The sequence below is a fragment of the Streptopelia decaocto genome (genome assembly GCF_964273445.1).
Source record: "Streptopelia decaocto genome assembly, chromosome: 2".
Lineage (NCBI taxonomy): Eukaryota > Metazoa > Chordata > Aves > Columbiformes > Columbidae > Streptopelia > Streptopelia decaocto.
Window position 1 is genome coordinate 70,099,929 of NC_138655.1, and position 23,883 is coordinate 70,123,811.

The 23,883-nt window shown below is 39.8% G+C and overlaps 1 long non-coding RNA gene across 1 annotated transcript in view; it reads right to left on the reverse strand.

Annotated features, from left to right (window-relative positions):
• Positions 1-3,927: 3,927 nt before the first annotated feature.
• Positions 3,928-23,883, reverse strand: part of LOC309435601 — a 41,654-nt gene continuing 21,698 nt past the window's right edge. Inside the window, exon 3 of the long non-coding RNA XR_014183192.1 lies at positions 3,928-4,718. This is a non-coding gene — a long non-coding RNA (uncharacterized lncRNA). The remainder of the gene's footprint in view (positions 4,719-23,883) is intronic.

Here is a 23,883-nt window from a genome sequence, read left to right on the forward strand (position 1 = left end):
CCAGCCTGGCCCTGCACAAGGAGCACTATGGGAACCTGTGCTCGCTGTGCCTCTTCGGCTCAGCTTACTTTGCAAGGAAAATCTCTTTCCTCACTACTGGAAGTTCACCCAAGGCTCTTAACGGATGTTTCTCCTGCATCATGACTACTGATAAACGTTCTTCATTAAAGTACTAAATTAATCTCTGCTGAATATATGCGACGCAGCCTGAAGCCCACCTCAATCTCCATTAACTGCATTGTTCTCACAGCCGAGAGAAATAAGATTTATTTTAGTCAGTAAAGTGAACAAACACCACCTGTGATCCACTCAGGAAGCTGACCTGAGCTAGAAGGTGACATTTTTGCTGTTTCTTTTTGACTATAACCAAGCCTAATGGTGCATGGATTATTATGCTTCCAGCAAAGATGTCTTTTTCAGTCGAAAATGAGGTTTTTGTCAATTAAATTCTCAGTGAAACAAAGACATGCACACCATACATATAATAATTCAATTTAAAAAACATACTGAAAGAAAGGAGCTTTAAAGAATGGCGCTGTAAATGACAGATAAGAAATTATTTTTGTGGCTTGAGTGAATTGCCATTTTGTTTACATGGTCTATATCGTGTTCACAGACTGAATCATCCTGCAAATATGAACAGCCTCTGTCCTTTCCAAGCAACTCACTGGTTACAGTAACTTATATAGTGCCACTGTTTTATGGATAAACAGGCTAAGTCAGTTCCTCACGCTGTCAGTATGGAGCTCTGACAATCAATAAGTTCATGTTTTGAAGAGGGATGGAGAAATGCTTTCAGTGAACTGTGTGGGACTTTTAAAGCATAAATGGAGCTTATATGACAACAAGGATACTTAGAATTACAGGATGTCGTGAGTTGGAAGAGACCCACAAGGATCAATGAGTTCAACTCCTGTCCCTGCATATGACAACCCTAAAATTCACACCATGTCTCTGAGGGGGTTTTCCAAATGCTTCTTGAACACTGCCAGGCTTGGGGACGTGGCACCTCCCTGGGGAGCCTGTTCCAATGCTCCACCATCCTCTGAGTGAAGAACCTTTTCCTAATGTCCAACCTAAACCTTCCCTGGCACATCTTCCTGCCATTCCCTCGGGTTCTGTCCTTGCTACTTCTTTAATACATCTCTTTTTCATGGTTAATGCAACTTTTGGAAACTTCAGAGCCTGTAGGAGTTTAGGCTTTTTCCATGCATGTTGCAAAGCAGGTTTCCTCCAGCAAAGTCAAACAGTATTTGCCAAGCACACATTGCCTTCCCACTCTGTCCTTCAAGATGTACTGTGCCTGATTTCCCGCACATGGCATGACAGTATTAAAAATACAGTTGGGAATTACGTAGTAGAGCTTGCATTCTGCTAGTGCTCTCTGCTGGGACTGTCTGAGGGTCTGAGCCTTAATAGGGCTCAACAACTTCAGCGCTTGTCAAATCAGAGGGGGCTGAGGGTACCCAGAGGAGGGAAAGAAGAAGGGGGAACGCAGAGAACAGATTAAATCACAAAAGGCTCAGGCACACTTGGGATAAACTTCTAGATTTTGTATCCCACACTCAGTCTCCTTCTCTGTCACCACCTGGGAACACAAGATGAAATCAGAGCCCCTACTGCGACTGCTAGGATGATCATGTCAGCTTGCGCTGATGTGTACAATAAGCCAGACCAGGTGGGAATCACATGCCGCGATGCAGGACCCAAGCAATGTAGATGCCTCATGTGGAAGGAGAGGAGAGGAGAGAGAAAAGAGCCTTTTAAAGGAATACTTTAGGTCTGTTCGGGACTAAGCTTTGGTTCATGATTTGAAGCAAATCTTGTGCAACAGATAAATTATAGACAGACTAATGCTGTAATGATTATTAGTGTCAAAAGCAACTAACTCCTTCAGATTCCCTAAAAAATCCCCGCATTGTTGTATGTCGCACTGACATAGCAGACTAAGGGCTCTGACTAGTACAGGGATAAAAAGCTCCCACCATTTTCATGCTTCATCTATGGTTTCCATAGCAGATTTGGCAACACCTCAAACCTTCCTCAGCCCTATACCTATTATCAGTTACGTTATGTTACAGTGCTGCATTTTAATTGCTGTGTTTTCTGAGACAGGGGGAGCCGAGTCTAAATATATCTCAAGCACCAGCAGTGATATTTAGCACAGCTACTGTAATTAAGTATTCAGCCACTGCCAAGAAATAAAACTTCTCACTTGAGCGAATAGGCTCTCTGAAAGACACTGAAATGTTTGACAAAATTCCATTTTCTGTTATTTTAATATCATTAGGAGGCCTTGGCTTTCTTGATTGGTGGGGTGTGCATCTAAACTGCCAAGAAATTACCTGTTTTTGATCACAGCTCTTTTCCTTTCATGAATACAGACACTGACAGCTCTAACAAAGATGCTCAGCTAGGAACCTTTTTCTCCTTTAAGAGAAATGAAATACTGCTGAGTTTAAACCACTAATTACAGTTTATAATAACAATACTTCCTGGAAAAAAAAAAAATTAAACTATACTTAACTGCTGGGTTTTATTTTTCTTTAAACTAAGGGTTTGGCTACAGTCTGATGGCTAACTACTCACAAAAGTCTCAACTTGTACAGTCTAGCTGGTAGATTCCAGAGCAAAAATATGTCCCTCTTCCATAGTACAGACATATTTTTCTGTTGAACCATCTTGTTCATATTTCTAGTGCAAAACATAATGTATATGATGGGAAGTAAAGAATTTGAAGAAAGATCACTGAAAAAAAAACAAAATACATCCTTCAATTTGAGTATTTTTGAAAGGGCTTGGAATTTTTGCTAGTCCATAGGGAATAATTTAGAAAGAGGAAAATCACTAGGTAAAATGGTCAGGCTGGAGTAAACTGGTGCAGCTGCATATATTTATACCCAGACCTCTGTTCTTCTGTATAAGTGCATGTGTCCCTGTTTTCTCCTGAAGTGTTGTCTCCTCCAATGTCTTCCACTGGGAATGTTTTTCTCACTCTCTTTTTCCTCAGAAAATGTCTGAACATGACTTATATTTGAGAATGCTGAGAGATGGAGCTTCTCTAACAAGAATTTTCAAATTACCAGGTTTTATGCTCCTGGGATTGAAAGAGATGCTGGAGGCAGAGACAGACACACACGGAGATGCAACAACTGGGCTTTTCAACCCAATGGGAATTAACAGGGCGATGGATGGCACTGGAGCATCTGTCTCCCATGGGTTATTTTGCTAATTCTTTCCACTGACTTGCTCCAAAGATCATAAATGGCATTGAAAACTAAGCCAGGAGTACTGACCCAGAAGGACACTTCCTGAATGAAAGCACTCTCTCTCGTTTAAATGATAGCTACACAAACTGTGCAGGAAACACTGAGCCTGATCAGAGAAGTGATGGTGAGAATATTTATTTACTTTTCTTATAAGTGCTTTTTCATTTTTCCCATGGGACATAGCAATCTAAAACTGACTGCAAAACCACAATATTTATCAGGTAAAGGAATCTTCAAAAAAATGTGCCTTGTGATGATCCAAGGATTGTCTCCTGCTACTCTTAATCCCTTGAGCAGAGCTTTGTTTCATGTGTATTGCCACTGAAATCAATGAATACAGAATGGGGCAAAGTCTGAATGATCACAGACTGTCTGGAAACATACTCTGAACTATTCAGATCTTACTCTAAAATTTAACAATGTTTATTGCCACATGAGGAGACATATCTTTGTAGCTTCCTACAAGATATCAACATGGAAGGATTGGAACGTGATTGGAACGTGAGCATTTTTAATCACCCACTTTATTTTAACAACTCAAGCCGCAAATCCAGAGCCCTCTTCTGGGTATTTCAGTGGCACACACATTTTCTTAATGCAGATATTGAAAACATTATATCCCAGAATATGCAGTCTAACAAAGTATTACAAAGGAAGATTTCAGTTGAGTATACTTTAATACTTGATTAGATGGGACATACTGGCATGCAATATTTTAAACAAGTGGTAAAGTTAAGCCAAAACAAAGAAATCATGTTGCAGCTCCTGCTCAAGCTGAGGCTTACTGCTGCAGATGTGAAAAATTTGTCCCAGTGAGAAACAAAAAAATACAATGCTAATGATAATCATGTCCTCTGCTCCAAGCACGTGAGGCTACTTAATTCTATTTCTGTTGAAAACTCACACTTACAACTGCTGAAGTACAGAAACAAAACCACTGAGTTTCAAAAGGGCAGGTCATGAGATACTTGCAAACAATTTAGTGTTTAATTCAGTGTTTCTAGTCAAATTTGCAGCAAGAAACAAAAAGTCCAATACGAGGCACTGTAAGCACAGTAACTTTTACTACCTGATTCAGATCTTCCAATCTGCATTCAAGAACAGGCAGAGATCTGACATCTCCTCTGGCTCTAGGAGAAAGCTTCAAAGGCTAATGCCAAGGATCGCATTCCTGAGTCTGCTTCTCTCAGATGTTCAGTGAAGTCCCACGCCCGTCTCTCACTCTCTCTTTACACCTCTTTCATGTTGGTTTCTTCCACTTGTCTCAGACTGGGTTGAAAAGATGTGCCCCTCTGGCTGCAACACAAGACACGAGGGTTCAGAAAAGCTCCCATGTCCTGTGTTGTAGCCGGAGGTCTCACAATAGTTTAGAGCAAACCCTTTGGAGTGCAGGCTCCTTTGGCAGGCAGAGCTCTTTCCTGCACTTTTGAATTCAACCTACGTGTCAATCTGCGAAAGAGAAGCAGAAAAGAATGGAAATCAGGCGCATGTGGACAGCACGCAGATAACACTGTATGCTATTGCTACTGTCAACATCGCAAATGGAAAAACTATCCAAGTAGCTGCCAACCTGGGTCAGAAGGTCAAGTTCAGACCCAGACTTAAAAGCTGCCATTCGGTTGACCTCAACAAAGACACACCAGTTTTCAGCAGTCTGAATTAGCCCTACTGCCTTTCCAGTGCAACCTCCAGAACTTGGAGACTGAAAGCATTTATTTGGCAATTTTGCCAGCACCCCTTCTTTCAATGGCAGATAAAGCTAAGCAAATAATTAGCAACTAATCATGTATAAACAAATTCTGCCTTTTGTTTCTTGTTTGCAAATTGTCCTTACACGGATCACAACATTTACAAATTTGTTATGCAGAATTATGTATGAATGCCTTTATAATTAATAATTCCAGGTCTGCAGATCACTTATAAGGAGTTGTGAACATTTGCAAATCATGCTGCATTTCTTAATTATGTAAGCCATATAAAACTAGTTCCTGATGAGGTTAGTTGTCTAATTAACTGACACTGTGGATACACAGCTCAATAAATTACCTTTGGTAAAGATTCAAACTTTCAAATTTAAAATGGGCACTGTTGAGAATGGTTTCTGCTAATAAAGCTTCATGCCAAATATCCACAGAACATAATCCCTAGAAATGGTTCAAAGAGTTAAATTGAAATTTACTTATGACTCCAAGCAGATATTCACAGGACAGCATTTTTTTTTACTGTTTGCTCAACTCATGTCATAAATTAATGCTAATGAAAATATTCAGAGCTGTTGTTGAATTTCTTATGAGCTCAGTGTTTATTTGTAAGTGTTCTTTTCTCTGTGGACTTACAATTCATTCCCCACTGAAATGCTTTAAGAGGCAGAGCTTCAAAATCCTTTTTTTTTTTCTTTATAAAAGTCAATCCAGTACAGTATATTGCTGTGCATTACAACAAAGATCAGCAACTTGGAGCCAGGTATACAAGACAAGATTATTGCTATCTCTGTTCGAAATATCTGTGGCAGATTTATTGCTTTTTTTGTCTCTGATTCTCTACATATCACTTTTATGCTGTCGCTACTTTGTTTGGTACTTCTGCTTCTCCAAACAAACTCAGAGAAGTGGGAGAGGAAATGAAGTGTGCTTAGCTGCTATTTTTATGAAGGTGACCCACTGAATGCCTGTTCAGGCACTCTGATGAGAAGTACGCACATTAATAGAATTTAGTAAACAACATAAGCTGTTTGCTGTAAAATGTACAACTTCTGTTCAAAAGATTTTTTTTTTTTAATTTTATTTTTTTACCTTTCCTATCTACTTCAAATAAAACTCACAGCTATCAGCTTTGTTCATTTCCAGACTTATCTGGCATGGAATAAAGTACTGTTCAACTAGTCACAGCTCAGATTAGGCAAAGGACAAAGATATGAATTAAAAGATCTTTCCATACGAGCACATCAAAAGTAATACCATCAATATTTTTGACAACAACATAGCTCTTAAGGTTGTCTAATGATGAGTTTGCAACTTGAAAAACCTTCAGATCTTTTAGTGTATGTATTCTGAGGTTTTTGCTATGAATGATGTAGTTTATCTAGACATTAGTTATTTCCAGCCACCTGCCTTTCTTATCTCAGCTGCATAGTAAAAAAAAAAAAATTAAATGAAAAAAAAATTTACATTCAGCGTGAAAAAAAAAATCATGCCAAGCTCCGTCTGTCTTACCAATTCCCTAAACTGTGCCTATATAGGCACTAAATGGAAATCAAAACACAGAGTACTAGAAACTTGGGACCCAGAATTAATTTGCTTTTACAGAAAAATTATGTTCAGATAAAGCTAAAAGATTCACTCCATCCCCATTACAGCAAGGAAATTCAAGGTTAGAGCTGAAATTGCATCCTTAAAGATATGCTGATGCCCTGTGGAAAAAGCATGAAAATAATTTGAGTTAGAGAAGATTCTGCTTAATTAGCCTGTATTTCCTTCTTTTGTGCCTCCTCATTTTTGTTCACTGAAGGCTTTTCCAAGAGAAGTTATTCTGAGTTCACAAGCCTCTCTGGAACGGTCTCGCTGTCTGCTCTGCAAGACATCTCACATAGGAAGCAGGATGCATTAGCGCCACAACCTGCTCTATACAACGTATCCTTTTACCTGTTTTATACTACCAACAGGGGTAAATCGATTCATGGATAAATGAGAAACCTGCTCATTCCTTGGGATTAATTTCCTTACTCTGACAGTACAATAATCTTTCACTCCATGGCTATAAACTTTAAGTCATGAGGAGTGCTGATGCAATGGAGGGCAAGGGGGAGATTTGCATATCACTTCTTGGGTGGCTTTTCACCTCCCTCTCTCCCAAAATGAGTGGGAAGCTGGTATGGCAAGCTGCAGTGGATGACCATATAAATTTGGCATCTCAGGTGGGCTGGTCAGTGTAATCTTCACAGTGAGCCGCTGGAGAACAACTACTGATGGTATCATTAGCCAGACAGTCATTACTTCTGTGGTTTGCATCAGGAGCAAGAATGGATACAATGTGCTCATATGACTACAGAGGTGTCCAAGAGATCCTCCCCTGGGGTGAGAAGCTGCCATTCCAGACCTGGCCATCAAATCAAACTTCTAAACTGGACCCCTGAGGAATTCTGACTTTCACCACCAAACCCACACTTAAAATTCAGTGGTGCGGCTGGATCCAAAATGGTAAGGGGGTTATTTTTCCAGTTCCAAAAACACATCACAGGGATACTGAAGCCACAGAATGTGAATTTGAACTTGAGCCAGGGTGATTTGTCTTCATCTTTAAGCCATTAAATGTAAACTAGCACTTTCCTTTGGATCTGGATACCACCTTCTTGGCCCATTACTATTATTAGTTAAGGGACGCATCTCTTGCCACTGTTGGAATCAACTTTCCCAGCCCCCATTCTTTATGATTTTTGAGTTTGTGACAAATATCCTTTTGTTCTTCTAATTAAATTTCACATCTGTTCCACACCAGTTCACCTTATTCTTTGGAGAGGACAGTCTTGCTGAGGCATGCTAAAAATTTCAGTGATTTTATAGAATAATAAATGTGAGTATGTGTTACAATTTACCTAACCACTGTGATTTAATTTGGTGTTTAAGGTGACACTGCACTAATTACACATTAGCACATTAATGTAGTTGGAGGGTGTAATCATTTCCCTTTGAATGAGCAGTGCACATTTTCAGCAAAGTCCTCAAGAGCTGTTTTGGAATGCAAGAAAGCAATAATCAATTCTCTTGTCGCTGCTACTTCAATATAAAGCAAAGAATTGTCTAACTTTATTTTTAAGAACATCAATCTCTGTTTATTATTAGCAAAACATTTTTGACAAACTCTGCCCTTGCATGAACACAAACCTTTGTTGTACTCAATAGGTACACATCACCTCAGGCAGAATTTGGCCCTCGGTGACCTTAAGCTCTCCATGAGCCCATTCTTCTTCTAATCTGTATTAACTGTGGGATTTCCTTCATTCCAGACTCCAAAGTCTTATAACCATGCAACCTGAGAGAAAGCCTCTGCAGGACATGTAGCAGTGCTGCTTTGACATGGTCATGCACAAGCATTTATCCACGGTGACTGTTAAACATTAATTAGCTTGAGAGAGCGAAAGGCAAGATATTTACTTTGAAACATGGAAAGCATTATGCAATATTTTATGAATTAAAGACTGTGATTTAAAATAATCCTGCAAATTGAAAATCTATATCTGATGTGGCTGAAGGGGGACTTCAAGACCTAACTGTCTTAAATATAGATTTTAAATCAATATGAGTAGTTTTGGAGCATTACCATTCAAGGATTTTGTGCCACCGCTGTTAAAGCATTATTAATTCATGTTCCTATCTTTCTCATTTCATAAAGTGTAAGGGTCTTTTTGCTGCAAGTCTATTAATGTAGGAACTATAATCCATCTTTTTCTATTTCGCCTTGGTATTGTCTCCCCAGATCAAAGTTAGATTATACCACAGGGTGAATTTCATAAATTATTTTGAATGATTTTACAGAAAAAAAAAAGGAAAAAAAATGCAGTTTAGAATCAGAAGCACACCACATATCACAAAATTTACCAAGAAGCAGTCAAGACTACTTGAGATAATCTGCTAAAACTCAGCAATAAAAAGTTTGTTTAATTTCCAAAGACGGCAGATGTCATAAAAAAAGAGGCTGATGAAAAAATAAAGCCTCCTGAGTCTGGCAGTTCTGTTCGGATGTCAATAAAAGATAATGTAACCTGTCAAATTTGCAAGCATCATCGCATTCTACCTTCACCACTCAAGCATTACCTTCCAGGAAACATCCGCATCTGCCTGATTATCCTAAAGTAATTCTGATGAAGAGAGCAGGTTGCAAATTAAAAGTGCCTTTCTTTTCCCAGTTTTCTCTCTCTCCCTCCCACCTCACTTTTTAATCCTTCATTTTTTACAGTTCAGCTAATTTTTTCTTGAAAGGTTAAGGAGCTAGCAATTATTTCAATGGCTCTTGCAGCTTTATGGTAGGTGTCTCATCTGGCCTTTATTTTCAGGAGCTTCCCTTCATGCTTAATACCCGATGATTCTTATTGAACGTTGACGTTACAGTTGCAGTACAATGGTAACTTGGGAGATACTGTCTTGTTCCGACTGGGGCAAACAAACTGTGGTACGGAGCTGGCCTGCACATGTCATGTCATGCTTCACACTTCATTGAGCTGGTGTTGCACCACCAGACAAAATACTAAAGGCTTCTGCTGGGTTTATGCTGATTTAGATGTTTTCTCTTCTGGGAATTTTTTTTTTTTTTCCTGCATCCATTATGATTTTTTCCAAACATTTTAACTTGTTTTTTGTTAAGTCAGCCTTCACATTTTTTACCACCAGTGCATACAACGTGACTTTGCAAAGTTTTAGAGGTTGCTTGACTATTTCCATTGTATATGTTCATTTCTGGAAAGAGGCCCAAAGAAAGCCCACAGTCTCAACAAATCACGCGTTTATTTTGAGGCTTCTGCTGACAGCCCTCATTAGTGAACTGAGACAGTTTGCATCATATCCACATGATATCTCTCCGTGTTGTTATGCTTGATGGAATCATTCACCCTGGCCACTGTGTTTCTGGAAAATCTGTCAAAATTCTGCATCAACCCCCAAATAAAGTCTGGAAGTCAAAAGATCTGTTGCTTGCTTCCCAGCTGCACAGCAAACATGCATAAAATGTGATTCATTATCCAGCAGCTTGGGTAGCACAGATAAAGCCCACCTCCATACACAAAACCAAAACTGAGCCAGGCATTAATTCCTAAACAAAAAGTATCTCTTTCCTAAGTCATGGCAAAGAAAGGGGAAGCTGGCCCAGCACTTCCACTCACCACAGAGGAAATCTCACAAAACTGCCACTTCCACCCCAGGATCAGTTTCGGAGAAAGGCTGTCGACACAAGCTGCATCTCATCAGGCAGTGCTGTTCTGAGGGCTTGCTCTGCATGGCCGTGCTCTCCTCACTGGGAAGCCACTGGCACGTGCCTGCTGCCATGTGTGCACACCCTCTGACGGGGATGCTGCGGCTTGCACAGTTCAGGATGCTTTACCTCCCTGTTCCCGCGGCGTGAAGATGAACAAGGAGACTGTCATTGTCATTATGACAAGCCATAATTTTTTTTCCATTTCTTATTCAGGTGTGATTCTAGCTGTCCTTCTCCCACGGAAATGCACTTGTGTAACAGCATCCACATTCTGCTTGTGCGAACTTAACACCATCTTTCCACTGCTTTCTGGGTACCAATTTACAAAGCAGAGTTAGGCACTCAGTTATTAAAACTGACCTAATAAATTAAATGATGTAGCACTGGGGGAAGGCAGGTAGCTATACCCATGGACTGATATAAAATTCTCATCTAGTGGTTGTCTTCACTGATACAGTGACCCTCAGACAAACGTCTCCACAGGCTGGAGACATGCCACTGAATATTGCTTCCTTGAGAACGGAGCAGCTATTACAGACACTTTATGTCTGGGAGAGTTGCCGCTCACTAGCTTATCTACGGTTATACAGAAAGTGTGGGGCAGAATCAGCAATGAAAATAAGATTTTAAAGCTAGGACTCAACAGGCATTTGTTGATGTACGTAAAAATCCTCTGCAGGTTTTGAGCTGGTGCCCAGAGAGCACCAGAAAACAGTAGACACAGCGTGCGGGGTGTGCCACACTGACACACACGAACAAGCCTCTCAGGTGCCACCAGCCATATGCAGCACTTGCCTTATAGCTCATCCCAACCAGCCCCCAGAACCGAAGTGCAAACATAGCCTGTAAACCTCACCTTCCCAGAAACTGATTTCCACAGTCACTGTTAAGCCCCTGTTGGTGTTGTCTGTGGTATGTAATTGAAACATGGTGAATAATGGAGCCAATAATGAATTTAGAGATATTCTAAATTTGCTGGTCTGTAGGTGGTTTTGTCCACTGCTATTTCCTTCCAGTACTAAACACTGACTATTTCTTCCAAAATTAAATATTCTATATGAAAGTTTTTTCCCACAACACAACTGACAGAAATTTGAAATGATATAATAATGTACAGTCCATTTGCTGTCTAATGTATGTGTGGGATTGAATAGCTCTTTGCAATACATTCCCTTCTTGCTAAATTACTTTAACTTCGAACTGAATTAAAGTAGCTACTTGCCACTACACTATTGAACTTTGATAGCCGGATCCTTTCCAAAACTTGAGACTGCAGTCGCTTTTCTTACAGAAATTCACAAAAAAGATAAAAAAGAGAATTTAAAAAAAAAAAAAAAAAGGCTAAAAAAGCTTATTCCATTCTCTAAGCTCTGCTTTGTTCACCAGTCTGGAAAGTGTGATTAGGACCATGAAATGTGTATCAGCTGCAAATGTCCCACCAAGGTGGGGGTCTGCTGTGTAAGTGTTCCCTGTCTCTTCTTCCACTGCAATGGTACAGCTACATCTTGGGCTGTGGCTGTGTGTTAATACATCTGAGAATAACACCCCTGCTGGTAATTTGTGCTTACACAATGACTTGCCAGCAACACTATGGCAAACCTGGATACCTGCTACAAAATTCAGTGCAACAGCTTCTGACACTATTACCTCACGTCTGCCTGTTCTCCATCAGTGCCAGCTATGCTGAACTGTGTGGGAACATACCAAATTATAGAACACGCAAAAGTATGCTAAATTATTGCACTGTACAAGTATTGCACCTAGAATCCTACCCACAGGGCAGACATTAGCCCTGGCTTAGTTGCTGCTTAGGTATGTTAGGCTGTGACTGTGGCTGTAATGAAGTCATGCACCCAGGTGCAGCCATTTACTCAAGTGTCTACACTACAGTTGACTACAGTATTTGCTTTTGAACAGGCCCCACTGTACCACATCGGCAAAGGGGCAAAGTCAGTAATGTTTGCACTGGGCATGTCTGGTACCTGTCTGCTCAGCGCAAACCTCCTGTTTTATTGCATTTTCTCAGTAGTGAAGGATGTAGGCAGATACAGCCTGATGCAACTGGCTACCAGAAAATCATCCCCTTGTATTCTCCACATCTTTGATTACTCTTTCATTCAGTGATACTTTTGTGCAAAGTCCTTCTGACTCTGAACAAGCACAAGTGTGTCCATTCTAGTTCTTAAGAACATGAAAGACTATGCTATACTCCTGTCCATAGATGCCCTTCTGTTACCCAGCCCTCTCAGAGAACAAAAGCATTCACTTAAGGAAAGAATAACATACGAGGTATTTTTTGAAGTTCAGGTTATTGAAGTACAGTATTTGAGCATTTCTTATACTTCAATTACTATTCTTGCAGCTAGCTGCAAAAGAAGAAGAACAGACATACAGAAATAGTAAGTAACTTGTCCGAAGTCACACAGACTGTGGCTACTGCGTCTGGCAAGGGCAGCCTCAAAGCTTAAATATTCTCAAAACTAAACATGTCTGCTGGAGAGGGGGTGAGACTGAAATTCGCTGGTACAGCTGGGAAATGCCTTCCAGAGGATGTGCCCTGGCAAGACCAGCACATTAGTGCAGGGCTTTCACAGCCTGCTGACAGACACCCTCCGCTGCCTGCCTCCAAGGCAGCCACCTGGAAGGACGTGAGGAGGAGGCAAAGGATGTCACCCTTGCACCCACACTGGAGACAACCCTTTCCAAGTGCTGTAGATGGATCAAAGTCACTGAACTGGTCCTCTTGACTATCATTTAATGCTTTGCCCATTTCCCAGGGTCAAAGGTGCTTTGGGTGGAAAATATCAAACTTTTGGGCAAGTTTGGAGGCACAGTGTGCAATATTGGGAATGAAATTAAGATATAATAGAACAGAAGGTTCCCAAAGTTAGCTGTGGGACCAAAAATGGAAAAAAGAAAACAGAAACTAATCAAGTCTCTATACATTCTTTAAGGGAATAATTCAGCAGTATAGTCTTCGGTTGCTAGAGATGTCACTAGATCTTCTGCAATGTTGCTGATGAGAAAACAGCAGCAACAAAAATACTTTGCTTGGACTTTGTATTTAAGTTAAATGGCTTAGATTAATCAGCATCATGCATTCACACAGAGTGCATGTACCATCTGTGTAAAGAGTCTCTGAGTAAATCTAGATTAGAGCTTGTGTTCTGATTTTAATTCAAGTGAATTGGCTGTAAATTAATTTAAAGAGAGTAAATGGTGACCAGACCATGCTAAGAATGCTTGGTTCAGTGTGGGCTGAGCTCCAGAGCAGAGGGTGTCCAGTGACAACAAATACAATTGAGTTGGATGTCAAGGGACAGCAGAGAAGTTTTTTGTGAGATGCCACATGAACTTGGAGCTCTGTACATTTTCTACAGTCAGTCAGATGAAAGGACAGAGCTGGAGAAGGTGTACAGCTGTGTATGTCTGAGAGACAGTGAGAGTAACTGGAAGTTTTCAGTGGCACACGGGCAGCAGTCTGTGTGAGAAGCAGCAGGAGGCAACCAGTGCAGATTATGGGTGTGTATGATACTGCAGGGGAATACGATGCTGAGAGCCTACCTGTGTGATGGAGCTGGGGTGAGCTACACTGCTTCAGTTTTTGCCAGCAAGCTGGTACAGCTGGGCTAAAATCAACCAGTCACCAACCTCCTGTCAGCTTCAACAGAAGAATATGTACTTAAATCATCTTTGAGGATATGTGTATAAAATGGTATTACTGCTGTTATCTGTCAGTCCACCCAGGGAAGTCTTCATCTCCAGCTTGGGAAATATTGCTGATAGAGGTAAGAGAAGGTGGCGGTCTGGGAAATTTGTAAAATAATAGATTTATATAAACAACAAAAAAATTACAATAAAGGGAATACTAGTATTCAGTAAATGAGGACTTGTATTTCTCCTTAAGAGGCCATAGACAGGTAAAATTAGCCCCTGTGGCTGTTCTAGTATTCAGACAGACAGATTACCTTTGTAGTCCCACATAAAAGAATGCAGGCAAAGGAGAAATTAACTATTGAATAAAAACCTTCTCTGGGGTTCAAATATTCAAAAATTCCCCTGCTTGTAAATACTGTTTTTCTAGCTCAAACCCAAGTAAAAAAGAAAAGCAATACCCATCACTCAAAATTATGCTCATTTACAAAAAAATATACAGAACACGCTTCACAACAAATCTCCGTGTCTTGTTATAAGCAAGGAGGCATCAAAATCCATAATAACAGCATTTTTAAGGTAAAGATCAATATGGCATCTGGTATTTCAAAGGCAGAAAATGATTCTATTAAAATTCTACTGGTAGAAAATGGACTGGACAAAATTCTTACAAGCCGTAGTGGGTTTAACCTCTCATACTGTGCCACCAAATAAATCACAGGGAAACAATCACAAAATTCTTTGTAAAAGATGCACTGGAGCCTGCTTCACCCTCTTCTGATTGAAACAACAGCTCTACAAGACAAGATGGTGGCTCAATATGTCACTTACCTTTTCAAACTCACATCTTATTAGAGCATCTATGTTGTCATTGGCATGTGGGGGTAAAGCTTAAGTTGTTTTGGTTTTTTTCTTCTTTTTGCACTGGGTGCCACTGTTCTAATATTATGTGTGTAACTAATTTAGTTGTGCTACATGAAAAAAAAAAAACAAACCCAAAAATTAAAAGGGTAACAGAGTTAAATACTCTGATTTTCATTCCCATTTTAAACACATAAAAGCAAAACCTAAGAATGGCCACTGTGGGTTAAACCAAAGTTCTGTCCACTCCAGGAGGGCAGCCTGTTTTTATAGAATTGACATTAAGAGATCTCTGAACACAGCTGGTGCTCCTGGGAATGCTGGCAATCTCTTGGTCTGCTGCCTCAATTAAAAAAAAAAAAAAAAAGAGTATGGCCATAAGCGGATGGTTGTTGAGCAGGAAGAATGGGACAACCATATGTGAAACCTCTTGCTAATACTCTGTCTTTAATGATTTTAGCTCAGGACCTTATTTCTCTGACTATGGGCTTTTTGCAATGCTCAGTGGATTTATTTTGTTGAGCTTCAGTCTCTGGTAAATTTTTAGTATCTACCATATACTTTAGCAAGGAATTTCACAAGTCTTGGGAAGAAGTGAATGAGACAGCCCTAGCCAGTGGGAAGTTACAGTGTCAGTCCACTGGCTGTCAGCATTGTCATGTACTCTGTTGGTAACTCATAAATGGAATTACAGAGGAAAATAGTTTTGAAGTTTGATGGTGAAGTAGATGTTATTGGATATTTGCAGAGCATAGTCCCCCAGCATAAGGGTCATCAGAGGAGAAAGCATGGAAGTGTCTGTTTGCAAACCTTAGAGACTCTGGAAGATGGCCTGCAGGCTGGCCCAATGTGTTGAGTTACTGGCAGGGAGATGGTACCCATGACTGCCTCAGACCTTCCCAGGAAGCGGTTGTTCTGTGAGTATAGCACTGAAGAACAGTCAGGAAGAGCAATATAGAGTCAGGCTGTATTTCAAATACAAAACAGATACCACTACGTCAGGAAAGTCTGGAAAGTTGTGTCTTTATTCCTTATCCTTTATATAAGTGATCAACCATCCTGTTCCTTCATTTCTGCAAGACCTGGAATGACTGCATTCAGAGGGGAGGCTAGACCAAAGCAGCAGTTCTCTTTTTCCCCTTGAAACCTGTGTGAAAGCTCATTTTGCTGCAATAAACTCTGAGCCTTTTTACAGTCAAATACAAATCCAGCTATTCATGACACGTGTAAATGGCCTCGTCTCAGAGTAAGGCTCAGTGCTGAAGCCAGTGACATTAAATGAAGTTAGAGACTGGATTTTTACATGCACCTGAGATAAAACATAGCAACTGGTATGCAGCCTTAGAAATTTGTACTTTGGTAGTAATTAATACCAGTCATTAACCTGGGAGCCAGAAGGGCTTATGGTGTCTGAAGGCCTCCTAGGATGCTAATAAAGCCAGGCTTTTACACAAGGAACAGAGCAGTTATGGATAAAAGCAGTAGGATAGATGTGACAACCTGCAATTTTAACTTACCAACTTGGAGCTTTATTTTTGAAAGCTTTTACTTCCCACTGATTGCAGGCTTCCAATTTTGTGTTGTCATGTAATAAATTACAAAAATTGGAAGCCTTTTTTTTTTTTGGCATGGTGCTTCATAGACAAAATATCTGAAAAGCTTATTTTTTAACAGAATGAGTTAAGTATTGCTGCCATGGTGATTATAAGAAGAAATCAGCACCAAACAGCAGCCTAGAAATCTAGATACAGGTTCAAAATTCTCAGTGGCCAAGGTATTTGATTTGAGTCCTTCCTACCATCAAGCTTTTACTGTGTGTGTGGAGGGGGTGGGGGTGAAAGGCTGGAGCAGAGGTCATTTTGAAAAGCAAATCTTTAACCCTTTTCCTGAAAGCAAGAGTACTGTCTAACTTACTAATTTGCCTGAAGGAGAACACTCCTAGCAGGGAGGTGAACCACTTCCTGCCAGCAGAAGAAGGTATTGTCACCCCTGGGGTGACTGATCATTTAAAAGCTGTCTCATTTGACCAGGACCTTCCCTGTTTAGTACTAAGGTAGTCCTGACTCATGCATATACCAAATACTAACAGAGTTTATTAATATTCACTGCCACATTTACTTCCCACTGACTTTATATTCCAAATAAGTATTCTAGACCAAGAGGTCTAATTTGCTGACAGTGCACATGGCTGATCGTAACTGTCATACAAAGTCAGCAATGGATGCAAAGACAAAACTTACAAGAGCCATTGTGAGGCTAGTAAAAATGTTTTTAATATTTAATTAATTATCTCATATGTATCACCCACAAGAGGACAAAGATGTTGTAGGATAATTAGAGAACTAAAAGCACAAAGCCACAAAAAATGCCTTACTCAAAACTGGCAGCTATGAAACCAGCAATAGCCTGTTAAGCACCTGACTAAAAGGTAAAGTCTTCCCATCAGAAAAAGGTAGTGAAATCAAAGATGGAAGGTTTCTGCCATTAATGTCCCCCATGGCTGGCTTGAGAAGGAAGCCCAGTGACTGACAGCTAAACTGACCTCTTCCAGGGCCATGGAGGTGTAGGTGGTCACTTCAAACTGCTCTGTTCCATACAGTGCAGGGCATTCAAGATTAGTCACATTTTACAGTCCGTAATATAAAACTCTTTCATAGTGATCCATGTGCTATAAGTTATAATATATTATTTATAATATTTTAATCATCTAAAGTTCAGAGACCTCAAAGCACATATTAATTAATGCCTATTTTAATTAGCTCTGCTTCAGAGAGAGCGAGAAGACAAAACTGTGCAGCCTTATTAGCACTGCACTCCAGCACAGTAATTAAACCCAGAACACACAATGTAATACACATCAGGACTTAAAGCAGTGGAAGGTTGGTCATCACCATGGTAGCCTCCTACTCTTATAACTTCCTTTTTCCTTAACATCATTCTTTTTTCCTCTCTGTGTTTTCCTGTGAATGGCAGTTTCCACAAGGGAAAAGGGGAAAGATCTTTGCTCCTCATGGGCCAAACTCAGCTCTGTTCTTGCAATAACAGCATCACCTTCACTGCAGTTATTCTATACTCCATTGTATCTGGAAGAATATATTGTTATTATGAGGAAAAATCTTTTTGTGTAAGTATCTTCACATGCAATTTTTTTCTTCCTTTTGGCTATCAGCCACCGTGGATCTGTCTGCAGGCACAGAAACCTCTGCTTTGCTGCCTTCGAGCATTCGGTCTCCTTCCCTAAGAATCCCTGAAGACACTTATTTTAAATTTCACAGCTGCTGCATTCTGAAAGGAACAAAAAATGGATTTTTCATATTTTCTGATTCTTCACAACAAATGGGTCTGAAGGGGCAAGTCAGTGTGCAAAGGTCATACAGCCAGTCAATAGAAAAGCGTCAATACCACACTCAGTAAATGCCAGTCTCTAGCATCCTAACCTTGCTTGCTGAATGACCAAGTTAGGAAATTCCAATCACTGCTATTCAAGCATCTTCTTACATACATTTTAGCCGTGAAAGAGGAACAAAACTCCAATAAACTGAGGTACTGATCCTAAGTCCCTAGAAGTCAGTAACAGTTTTGTTGTTGACATCAAGGTTTTTAGGTTAAGACCTAAGGAGTTTAATAATGATATTAGAAAAATATTACCTAACTCTGTACTATCATATAGCATCATTGAAAACATCTGCTAAGAGGAAGGGACATTCATATAAAAAAACCCCAAACCTTATCAGTAACTAAATACAGTTCTTATTTAGTGATAGTTACCAAATTATTTCAACTCTAGCACTCCTCCTACCACATCCCATGAAGTTTCTCCAAACAAATAATGAAACTGAATAGTTGAGCTTACAGAAATTGCTATTACTTTATCAATGCCTGAGCCAATAAAAGCATTGTTCTTGCACCTCCATAAAAGAGAAGGAACTAAATAGATTTTAAGAAATATGCTACATTTTCATATGTCCTGGTGACATGTAAAAGCATGTCTACAATGCTGAAAGGAGTGGAAATGGAAGAATGAGTGGAGAGGGCTCCACCAATAACACTATCTGAGCTCAGAGCATTCTGTAATCCAAGAAATTTTGACACTCATGCTTCTTTGTAATGCATTAATTGGGGGTAGAACAAACAGTGGTGCCTTGCTCCAGAAACAATTATTGGCCAATAGGTTTTGCATCAAATCCTAAATCATCATTTTAGTAATTTCCAAAAATCAAACCTATGTAAACTGTTAATGTTTCAGTATCTTCTACTTTTAAATGTAATATTTCACTTTATTATTTACCTATTTGCATTTGCTATTATTTTACTTTACCATATTATAATTTATTTTGAAATCTTAACCGATTTTGTGATATATTTAAAGTGTTTTAGTAATTATGATAGTTTTCTTAACACAACATGAGAGCATATTTAGTGGATTATAGTAGGTTTCCTTCCACTACTTAGCATCAAGCGACTGTAGAGACATAAATGTATGCCTAAATTAGACCAAAGCAGCAAGTGAGTTTAGACTGGTTTAACCTTCCCCAAAGTTTTAGAGGAGCTCATTAATGTTGCTCTGCAAAGCATCTATAGTCTTATAATGGAGCCATTATGTGATATCATTATGATACTTTTTTTGCAAGCTCCCAGTGTCTTGCAAGTAATTGACTTTTTATGCCGTGTTATTCTCACTGGCAATTTTCAAGTTGTATCATCACAATTCTTAATTTTGACTCCTCCCATAAAGTGAAGTGTTCTGAAGTCCTCCTTATATTTTGTATGTTTATTAGAAGGACCAGAAAGAAAATGGGAAAACAAAAGGCCAGGGTGTCATTCCTCTTATTCATATAAATGAATAATGCTTTGCTCCATAAATAATTAACTGAACTCATAGTGTAAGGTACAAATGTTAGTTTGTCACAGTTTAGCCTCATATGGATATAACCAGTATATTCATGAACCCTTGGGGGCTGGGAGAAGACTTGCTTGTCTTTTGAAGCTGAAAATTAAAAAAATATCAACGAAAATTTTAGGAAAACTGTTTACAAGGAAAAAATACACATGTACTTTAGTGCTTCAGTAGCTGAACCCCAGCCTGAGGACTCAGTTCAAGACGAAAGCTTCTCTCAGAAGTCCTTAAATTTGGACAGATGCAAAACTGAACTCGGGGACATCTTTAAATAGAGTGCAACAGAGTGTTCAGTTTACTGGGGGCAAATGTGACAGCTAAACTTCATTAAAAATCTACTTCTGCTTTCTCATGAATGTATATCTATGTAAAAGTTCTGAAAGCTTAATGAAGATTTTGTAGAGAAAACGAAACAAACAGGTACAGTCACTTCTCCAAAGCATTTGCAGAAAACTAGTGGATGACAGACTAGCATCTTTGAAGTCAAAGAAGGGCAGGTGAATGGACACAAAGACTGACACTGCAGATTGACTTTCCACAGAAAGCTGACAGTCATTTTGGAAATACAGAAAAAAGGGTCATTATTTGTCTCCTCTGTCCCCAACTTCTCTCTTCAGTCCTCAGTGAATACATTTCTTTTTAACTATGAACTCAAGTACATTGGGGTAACTTAATTTCAATAAATGAAGCACCAGCTTCTCTTTTTAGACCTTCATTTTTAAAACAATATTTATTAACTATTACATATTTAAACGTTAAATATACTTCCTGCATGTGCGCATGATAAAATGGAAAATGATGGGCCTAGTTCTCTGCCTCTCTGCATTCAGGTGGCTGAAGCAGAAGTGGAAACCAGATGGAACATGGCAGATGGGTATTCTGCTGCTGCAAAGAAGTCCCTGGAGCTGTAAAAGGTAATGCAGTCCGGGTTCTGAAAATCACACTTCAGGCAAGATGACTAACTAGAATAATCACAAAATCAGCAACAAAAATATAAAAAAAATAACTTTCTGCAATAAAATGAGAAAGAGATGCGAAGATAAAGACAAACTAGGAGGTTGACTTTGCAATACCTCGTGGTATTGTGCAGAGATCAAGATTACAATGAAGAGATTCATGCCTGAAAGCTGGCCTGCTTCTTCCAAGTATAGCAGATGATCTAGTAAAATATAATCTCTCCCATAAAACCTTGCCTCTCAGATTTTGAATTCATGCCGTATAGAAAAATGCCATGGTTTAACTGCAGGGGGCAACTAAGCCCCACATGGCCGCTCACTCACGCCTCCCCCTCGTGGGATGGGGGAGAGAATCGGAAGGGTGAAAGTGAGAAGACTTGTGGGTTGAGATAAAGACAGTTTAATAGCTAAAGCAAAAGCCGTGCACACAAGCAAAGCAATACAAGGAATTCACTCATTGCTTCCCATGGGTAGGCAGGTGTTCAGCCATCTCCAGGACAGCCGGGCTCCATCACTTGTAACAGTTACTTGGGAAGACAAGACCATCACTCTGAACATGCCCCCCTCCCTACCTCTTCCCTCAGATTTTATACTGAGCATGATGTCATGTTGTGTGGAATATCCCTTCGGTCAGTTGGGATCAGCTGCCCTGGCTGTGTCCCCTCCCAATCTTTTGTGCACTCCCCACCTTCTCGTTGGCAGGCCAGTATGAGAAGCTGAAAAGGCCTTGACAGTTTAGCAACAACTAAAACATCAATGTGTTATCAACGTTATTCTCATACTAAATCCAAAATATAGCCTCATACTAGCTACTGTGAAGAAAATTAACTCTATCTCAGCCAAAATCAGAACAAAAAACTACTGCCATTTCATTTTTCATTTGGAGATTTTAAAGAGCTTTACAACAAGATTTACAGATATTGCTGGGATTATTGATGTATAACGTATGATGGACTATATAATCAGAAAAATATTCCTTGATGCTTTGACATTTTACAGTCCATATCCTGACTTAGATACTGATGTGCTATTAGATAGAGCATGGGGACTGTTACATGCCTCAGCATGGGATATATGGAAGGCCAACCTGCTGAGGCTGGCCAAGTGGCACTGGTGGAGATGGAGGTGCCCCTCTCTTCTCCCGCTCCTCCCCAACATAACTGCCATCCTGAGCCACAGCTGGCATTTCTCTTCTGCAATTCATAGTTATGAACCCTTTCCTGACAATGGACACTATAACCATCCCTTTCTCACAAAATACAGAGTAGATCCCCTCCAACGTCCTTAGAGCTCTCAATTGAGGTCTAGAATCCCAGCTTAAAATCCTTCAAATGTCTGAATATATTCATGCTGCCCTGCCCCAATCCAATGAACATTTAATCACTTCCTAGAAACTGGAAGAGCTTCAACTGAGGGAGGGACCACCTTGGTTCCATGTCACATCACCCTTTCTGAAAGCTTACCCTATAGCCAAATGCAAATTCATATCTACTCAGGCAGAGGTGGGATTTGAAGTGGGATCTCCCAACTACTGGATGAATACCACTAGACCAGACTGAGGGTGTCAACGCCATGCTCAAAGAATATATATTACATTGGATCCTGCGGGTGAGCCATGCATTTCTAAGTTTGAAAACCTGACAGGTCTGAGGTGCAAGACAGATGCTGAACTGCTCAGTAATGTCAAGGCATGTAAATGATCAAACCTTAAGGTACACCAGGAACATCCTAACATTAGACACTTAGGCTACACCTGATATTCAAAGACAAGTGGTTCTGCATATATGTGACTGCAAAGACCTATATATTTTCTTATCTTGGAAATGTATGTACTTTCAGAATGACCAAGCACCACCAGCTTCCAAACCTACAACACAGAGCAGCAGGCTGTAAACAGAAGGGAAATCTAGGGTACATTAATTTGAGCTTTGTAAATTAAAAGCTAAACTGCTCAATAAGATCCTGGAAACTACAGATACTTGAAGAACCTGGTGATGGCATGGAGGTGTGCTAGGAGATAGCAAATGAGGACAAAGCTCTGCGTACCTGGGGTCAAACTTTCTAAGCTGTCTCAGTTCTGTTTTTTTTTCCATACGGTGGTTTCTCCTGTGTACATTACCTGTGCTGCTGAGCACAACTGGGCATGAACTTGTCTGAATCCATTCTCATGCAACTGGAGGCACATACCCTGTTTAGACCATGAATCCTACCATGAATTCCACACAAATGTCTCTATGTAAGAAATTTTACACTCATACAAAAGGAAGCTTTTAATATCCTGTGCTAGGTAGCTATGGAAATTTCATGGGTGTATGAGATGGACACATTTTATGACCCCTTAATTAATTATTGCGCCATTACTACCCTTGGTGCTTTCTACATTTGCTGACCTCAAACTATACTTACATACCTCTCTTCACATAATTTCAGACTGAATATGACTTTCCTCCTACACCGATTTTCATTTAACTCTAATCTGTCCCTTTTTTTGACATTCTGAGATGGTTTTCATAAAAATCTTATCTACAATCAAAGTTCTGATTCTCTTTAATGCTCTGGGATATGGCCTTATCTCATGCTATTATTAAAAATTGAAAGTTCTTTTATACGGGTATATATTTGACCTCTGCTCTTCTCTGTTTAGAACAAAACCTGCAGCAGTATGGCCAAGAATAGAAGCAGCATTGCTCAGCTCCCAATTCTATACTTTAACCACTAGATGATGTTTCCTGTGAGTATATAAAATTTCATTTAAATGCAAAACTCTCGTTATGTTTGCTTCCACTTATGATGTGTTAATATTAGTTTTTACATCCTGCCTCTCCTTGACTGCCCTTGTCCTCCTGGGCTTAGCAGATTTTCCAGGTCTATTACAACAGTGGAGGATGGTTTATGTTGCCACTTGTCACTCAGCCTGTATGTGAAAGGTTCCCAACAAGCAGCTGGGGATAGTTATTACACTATAGTCAGCCCTGTTTGAACAAAGGACTCTCCTGACTCTTGTGAACAAAACTGATAACGTAGGTATTTTAGGAAACAAGCAGAAATATTTCAAAGAAATTACCACGAGCCAGGAATTTGTATTATCCAAGAGTTCAGCACTTTCAATATGCAATGAGGTGTCCCAAACTCCTTTTTTTTCTGCAGCCACACGTGTAAATTGGGATGTATTCCACTTAAACTGAGGGCACCATATTCGTATAAAATAGTGTAAAGACACAGTCAATCCCAGCCAATCACCATTACAGTAAAATAAAAACAAACACTGTGGTTCTGTAGATAA